The sequence below is a fragment of the Castanea sativa genome, chromosome 8, assembly GCF_040712315.1.
Source record: "Castanea sativa cultivar Marrone di Chiusa Pesio chromosome 8, ASM4071231v1".
In the NCBI taxonomy this organism is placed as follows: Eukaryota; Viridiplantae; Streptophyta; class Magnoliopsida; order Fagales; family Fagaceae; genus Castanea; species Castanea sativa.
The window spans coordinates 28,349,097-28,357,049 of record NC_134020.1 but is presented as its reverse complement, the minus strand read 5'-3'; the positions used below and the strand labels follow the sequence as shown (position 1 = coordinate 28,357,049).

Genomic DNA, 7,953 nt, shown 5'->3' with positions numbered 1-7,953 from the left:
TTGTGTTACTTAAAGCATCAGTAGACTACTACCAAATAATAGTTTCTATATTATGTGAAAGAACTGTATATAAATCATGTTCTTTGAAATTTCTTTGTATGTAAATCATCTCCATTCCCCAAACAATCTCTAAGCTTTTTGTCTGCCACAGTTTAATTTGGTGCCAAGCATTGATCCATGATCTAGTCTACCCCTTAGCATGATATGCAGCTAATTCAACGACCACTTTTGAGGATTGAATCAGTGGTAGAGGAGGAAGGCGCAGAAACCTTGCCATATGATGAAGGAATTGACAATAAGATCTCAGATGTTTCAGTACTTGTAAAGTTACTAAAACATTGTCGTAAGGTAATTTTGGCAGATCAGCATTACCATCCAAAAACTGCATCACTTGCCTCATGCTAGGCCTAGCTGCTGGCATTGAGTGTGAGCAAAGTAGGCCTAGTTTCAAACCAATTCCATTTCCTCCATCACATAGTTACCTTCCAATCTAGGATCACTAGCAGTCTAGCATCAAGGATAGCTCCTTTTTTCCAGCACCCAAAAACCTAATCAACCAAAATTACCTCTTCAGGTAGTCGTCGCTCTATAGGCCTCCTTCCACAAGCCACCTCAAGCATGAAAGCCCCCAAAGCAAACACATCAGTGCAAGTGGTTGCCATTGCTGTTCTAGTGAGCTCTAGCGCCAACGGTCGTCGCTCAATAGGCCTCCTTCCACAAGCCACCTCAAGCATGAAAGCCCCCAAAGCAAACACATCAGTGCAAGTGGTTGCCCTTCCTGTTCTAGTGAGCTCTAGAGCCAAATAACCCACTGTCCCAACAACATGGGTGGTTTGAGGATTTGTACCATGGTCATATAATCAGGCAAGGCCAAAATCTCCAAGCCTTCCATTTAATTTAGCATCTAATAGAACATTGCTTGCTTTTACATCTCTGTGTAGAACAACCTATTCCCATTCTTCATGGAGATAAAAGAAGCCCAGAAGCTACTCCTCTAAGGATTCGAAATCGTTGAATCCAGTTAAGGTTTGGTTTTTCATTGTCATATAAGAACTTGTCAAGGCATCCATTGGGCATATAATCGTAGACCAAGAGGAGTTCTCCCCTTCACCTGCAATATCCCAGGAGTTGCACCAAGTTTCTGTGCCCTAATCTTCCCATGCTAATGATCTCGGCCACAAATTCCTTCATCCCTTGTTTGGAATCATGGGAGACTCTCTTGACTGCAATTTGTACATTAGAAGGAAGTATTCCTCTGTAAACTTTTCCAAAACCTCCAGATCCAAGAAGTCCTTTGTCTGAGAAACCTTTGGTTGCTTACTTGCTTTGTAGAGATTCTTATAGATAAACCTGTGAGGACCATACTCCCTTTCCCATTCTTCACGTAGTTCTTCATATATCTTCCTCCTTGAAATGCAAGCAGCTCCAAGAATCGTTATTAGCACAATCACTAGCAGTACTGCTAATAACAAAATCATGATCACTTGTCCTACTTTCTCTTTTCTTTTCCTCAATCGGGGAAGTGAAGTAAGCTTGGAAACATCAAGGCTTTGTGCTTGTCCACTTTTATTAAAGCTCCATCCAAGAATATAGTGGTCACTTCGTAGAGAGGGAAAATTCCCGACCTATCACAAGCTGACACATCATACTACCAAGTCCACAAAATACAACCAATTACAAGGCGCCACGTATTGCTGCTAGGTTTTTCCATCACTATTCGGATTCCAATAGAAATTTGCCAAGTGTCATTGAAATAAAGGCATGAAACTGCATCAGCACGTGTAAGCGATGACACAAGCAGCCCTGCACGTGTAAGCGATGACACAAGCAGCCTCGCACGTGTAAGCGATGACATAAGCGGACCAATCAAGCTGTGACAAGTGTCACCAATCAGACTCCTCCACGTGTCGCTCACCTACCCCTAAAACTCCTATAAATAGAAGCCTTCCTAAGACACACAGACGGACACAGAGACAGAGAAGGAAGAAGATATCTTGAGTTCAGAAATCCAGAAGCTCTGCCGGAATCAAACCCCAAAGCCTTCAAGAATTTCAAGAACTTCAACCTCGAATACAGACAACATTCGAAGCAAAATCATCCAAACTGCTCGTCCAGATCTCAAAGTTCACTAGAATCAAGCTCAAAAGCCTCTAGAAACCTCAACAAACCATAAATCAACGAAGCTCTACGGAATCAAGCCTCTAAAGCACCGAAGAACTTCCACCACAAAACCTTCAAACACGAAGAACACGAAGAACACACAAAGAACACGAAGAACAAAGAATTTCTAACAAGCTCATAGCCAGAGATTCATTGTAATTCCATTTCAAAGATCTTCGATCCATTCCTCAGCCAAATTGAAGAATATCTTATGTTCAAATCAAAATCACATTACTACAATTCCAATCAATAAATCTTTCAAGGAGATCGAATCAGAGGATCACTCTTTTATAATTACAGAGAATTGTACCACACATTTATCAATACAAATTCGCATTTGTGAAACTATTTTACTTGTTTGATTTATTTCGAACTAAGAAAATTAGTCGTCTACACACTTGTAGTTCTTCCGGTGGCTGCAATGAAACCAATATACATAGAGTCCAAGAGAACTCTAGACAGATCAATTGGTGTTGACAGGAAAGGTTGGTCTGGTCTTGAGCTACTGGTTGGAGCTAGTGTTACATTCAGTAACTTTTCTGCTTCATCATAGTCTATCCAAAGGTGCATTGGGTTGCCACTCAAGAGGTCCAAGCTTATATTCTTCCCTTCTTTATTGGGAATGTATGATGCAGGAGCTGATTCAACTGATATCACGCTGTTCACGTCAATTCCCACATGGTTTTTATTTATATCTAGTAACTCAGGATTCAGAAGAGTATCAAGCTCTATGGCTAATATGTGGTTTGCAGGAAGGCCATCATCTTTAGAATTGAAGAGTCCCAGAAACTGACTTGTTACAGCATGGGTGAAGTCCCAAGAGGGAGAGATGGTGAAGGTAAGGCCATGACCCCCCAAATTTGGTATTTGAGGAACTATTGCAAATACAAAGTTTGTGGAAAATGAAAGAGATGGGGTTAAACTGGAAGTAGAAGTTGTGTTAAATTTTAAAGGGAGTGGGTGGAAAGCATAACCAACTTGTTGGTTTTAAGTGTTGGTTAGTTGCAATAGACCATTGGGGTGGATTTTTGCAATTCCATCTAGATGTAGATTGGCTTGATGGAAGCCATTATAGATGAAGTTAACATCTTGAGCAAATTTTAGTGGAAGACTAAAGACCTATTTGGCAAGCTATTTCAAGAATAGCTTTCAGCATTTTAAATACTCTAACACACTTTTTTACTCACACATATATCAAAAACACCCAAAAAATATTACTCAAACTCCTCTACCAAACACCCCTAATTAAGTAGAGAATTATCAAAAAAGGAGATGATGTAAGAACTGTAGCCATTTAAGAAAAATGGGAAAAGGTGCTGGTTTGGTGGAAAAAGGTACATTTTTAGAGGCAATTTTGAAGGATTTCAAAAAGTTTAGGTGCTGGTTTTATATAATACAGTGGGTTGTATAATATTATATTTGACTCACTGTATTTCTTATACAAAACTCTTTGATGGAGAACACATAATTGTATTGAACTAAATAAGAAAAAAGTAGTCATCTGGGCTTTAATCTAGACTGCTATGACCGAGCAAATTTCAATGATTTTTTTTTGTTTGGATTCAAAAGTATAAGCCAAAATGTCAGCATCTTAGTTCCCATAGCCATGGAAAACTTAACAATGGGTGTAGAAAATCAACAGCAAAATATGATTCATTTTTTTTCTTTTTCTTTTTTACTTTCCAATTTTTTTTTTCTTCAAATGTGTCAGATCAACTTCTTATACCAATTTGATCTGTTAAAAGCATTTAAAGGAATCAAAACTTAATACTTGTCAAAAAGAAATTTATTTAGACAGTGGCACTTGATAATAGATTAAATGCTTTTGAAGTGAATTTTTTTGTGGAAATAACTTGTATGGACTGGAACATGTTAGATGCGGTCATCTTTAATTTGGATTTTTCAGGCAGTGGCCTTGTCCTTTTACTGAATGTTCCTTCGCATGACTAGTAAAAGAAAGCCAAAGTTTTGGATGTTATGGATTTGATGCAAAAAGGATCAACCACGTGACTAGTAAAAGAAAGTGAAGCTTTTGGATGTTATGGATTTGATGCAAAAAGACTCAACCACGTGGCTTTATCTTGACGAAAATTTCAAAGTGACACAGAAATAAGCTCTAGAAGACTATTACAACTCTCTCTCTCATGTAAATGAGAGCCACTATTTCAGCCTTTAATTATTTGACGGGTGCAGGTAAGGCTGACGGGTGCAGGTGTGGCTGGCCTACTAGTGAATTTTCCTGTCCTCAAGCTCCCATCAGCTCAAAGCATTGATCAAACTGCTGGAAGCAATGATGAAAATTCTAGAATTGATCCCAAGCTTACTCTAGCCTTTTAGGCATTAGGCCATGTCAGGTTGAAGATGCTTCTTGATCTGTAGGAAGTAGTAATATTGCCACTTTGTTTTCACTGGCTAATATCCTGTAACTCTGGTTATAAAGGAAACTTAGCCTAATCTTAATATAATTTCTTATTTTAAACATTATTTAGCAAGTGTGTTGCCTTACTATTATTTTGCCTAGAAGAAGGTTCTCTTCAGCATTGGTAGGTAATGTAAGATGTACATTAATGCTATCCTGCGTATGCTTTAATAGACCGTAAACTCATATTAATTAATAATTATAGAAGCTATTAACAAGTAGTAGAACCTGTATACAACATAATCTTTAGGATACCTCCTGACACTCCTGAAACTACTAACAAAACTGTCCCAAGTATCAAACTATCATCTAGAATCATGGAATGTTGCTGTTTCCAAAACACTCCTTAAGATATCAATACGTACTAGGTAATCAGAAGCAACCTTCTCATACGCTGAAGGCAAACATAGCAAACTCTGCAGAAGGATCATGGCACCATGAGTAGTATTCCCAGAAAGATGGCTTTGAGGTCCAAATAATGCATTACTGGCCTCATGCTAAGCTAGCTATTGGCAGTGTTATATGAACAAAGCAGGCCTATCTCCAAGAACAGCTCTTTTTCTTCCACTGCATGATTACATTCAAATCTAGGAATTCTTGTTTCATATACCTGCCAGCCTAATACAACTACCATCAGCTCACCACTCTGAGGCAAGCATTCCATCACTAGAATTACAAGCTAAAGCAACCTAGCTCGACTATATATTGATAACTTTAGCACTTACACAATATTGTAATAGATCTGCTATTGCAGTTAACTGATTTAGTATTGTCAATACATTAAATCATGTCCATGACTCATATTTGACTATGTAAAACTTTATTAGCATTAAAAATTCACAGGCAGGGAGAGTTCCACATTTTTTTGCATTAATTTGTACATTTTTTAACTTACAGAGCTGCAAAAAAATTCATTGATAACCATATAAAGCTTGTTCAAACAGAGGAAATTATCTCTGCGAACTACTTATTGATACATAAAGCTTGTACGTGGTTCAGAAATTTGTTTCCGTTTCAAAAGTTGGGTTCCTCATATTTAATTGGCTTGGAGTATTCTTCCATGATTTTCTTCCTCGCCAACTGCAATAGAGAAAGACACATGAGGATGAAATATTATACCATAAATAAAAACCATAGTACTTGGTATCTGTAGCAGGGTCAGGACCCTGTTCTAATAACTAATCAGAGATATACCTTTGACAAAGTCATTTCTTGCCATATATCAAATGCATCCCATGGTTAGCACAGAGTCTACAAAGAAACTTCAATGATTAGGGAAATTAGTAAAATTATTTAACTAGTGTTATCAATCGTGGCAAACATGATTACTATTTCCTAGTCTGGTTGACTGCTGATTTAATCGCGATGGTTATGTCTTTAAGTTGTATTAGCTTGATGTATTTTTTGTCTATATGGTTAAACGCTTCTTAAACAAGACTGCTAATTTCGTTCTTCTTCTTCTTTTTTTAATTTCTTTAAAACAGATATTCAATGGTGTATTTTTGAAAGTGAACAAGGCTACAGTGACAGACAGAGGAGAATGAGTTTTGAGAATAGACAAAAGTTTTGACTTTTTTATGACAGGTAAAAAGTGATTGCTAACCATTAGATCTAATAGGAACGAACGGTAGAAAAAATGTCAACTCTGATTAAGTTACATCAAGTATAACTTGAACCCATTTGTATATATATTTATATACTTTACCTGAATATATAATCAATCTCATGTAATTCATTTAAATATAATGACGTTAAAAAAATGAGTAACTATCCTAAAGTGCATTTGTACATTCATAGTCTTCATGTTTCGAAAGACTTTCACTTAAATTTAGTCGAACTAAAGTGGACTGAAATGTTACGTTAAGGTGGCTCATCAAGAGTGTAGCAACAATAAATGTTATACTTAAAATTTTAGTTATTATGAGTTTGAGATCCATAAATTTTTTTAATAGATTTACTGATTTAGAATAGGTGATCTCAATTCTGTTGTTTCACATTATGTAAATACACAAAAATAGACCAAAATGGATCGAAATAAACTGAATGGACTGAAGTGGACACAAATGGGCTGAATTGGACCAAATGGACTAAGTTGAACCGAATGGACCGTAGTGCACCACATAGGACCTAAAGTAGACCAAATAAGACCAAATAGACCAAATAGGACCAAAGTAGACTGAATAGACCTATTGGGACCAAAGTAGACCAAACTTGACAGAATGGGTAGAATAGGACAAATATGAACCGGATAGGAACAAAGTTGATAAAATGGACCGAACGGAACCGAAGTCGACCAAATAGGACCAAAGAGGACAAAATGAATTGAATAAAACCAACGTGGACCGAATAGGCCAAAAATGGACTAAAAAGGACCAAATATAACCAAATTGGACCGGACAAGACCGAAATGGTCAAAATGGACAAAATTGGCCCAAATAAGACCAATGTGGGCCGAATAAAACCAATATGGGCTGACCAAAGCAGACTGAAGTAGACTAAAGTTTGCATAATGGACGGAATAGAACTAAAGCGGACCGAAAATGACCGAATAGGACTAAAGTAGGTAGAATGGACCAAATTGGACTAAATAAGACCAATGTAGACTAAATGGACCTAATAAGACCAATTTGGACCGAATAGAACCAAAGTAAATAGAATTGTTCAAATTTGACCGAATAAGACAAATGTGGACTGAATAGGACCGAATGGACTGAATAGGACCAATGTGGTTTGAATAAGAGCAAAGTGAACTGAATGGAGCGAATGGGACCAAAGAGAGCCGAATTGAACCAAATGAACCGAATTTAAGCAAATAGGACCAAAGTGGACTGAATAAGAGTTAATGGACCAAAGAGCACAAAAGTGGACTAAGTGGACCGAAAGAGACTTAATGGACCGTATATGACCAAATTATTTTTAGGGGTAAATTAAGCTGGTAATATATATATTAAAAATAATAAGACCAAATTGAACCGAATAGAACCAAAGTGAACAGAATTGTTCGAATTTGACCAAATAAGACAAATATGGACTAAATAGGACTGAATAGGACCAAAGTAAACCGGATAAGACCAATGTGGTTTGAATAGGAGCAAAGTGAACTGAATAGAGCGAATGGGACCAAAGAGAGCTGAATTGGACCAAATGAACTGAATTTAAACAAATAGGACCAAAGTGGACTGAATAAGATCGAATGGACCGAATAGCACCAAAGTGGATCAAGTGGACCGAAAAGGACTAAATGGACCATATATGACCAAATTATTTTTAGGGGTAAAGTAAGCTGGTAATATACATAAAATAAAGGCATTTGAACCCCCTGAAGAATGTGTCGCGCCCTTGTTCAAACTATTTTTAAATGGTGATATGCGTCA

At 37.2% G+C, this 7,953-nt stretch overlaps 1 pseudogene; it reads right to left on the bottom strand.

Annotated features, from left to right (window-relative positions):
- Positions 1 to 215: 215 nt before the first annotated feature.
- On the bottom strand, positions 216 to 3,454 carry LOC142608382 (L-type lectin-domain containing receptor kinase IV.1-like; annotated as a pseudogene).
- Positions 3,455 to 7,953: the final 4,499 nt, after the last annotated feature.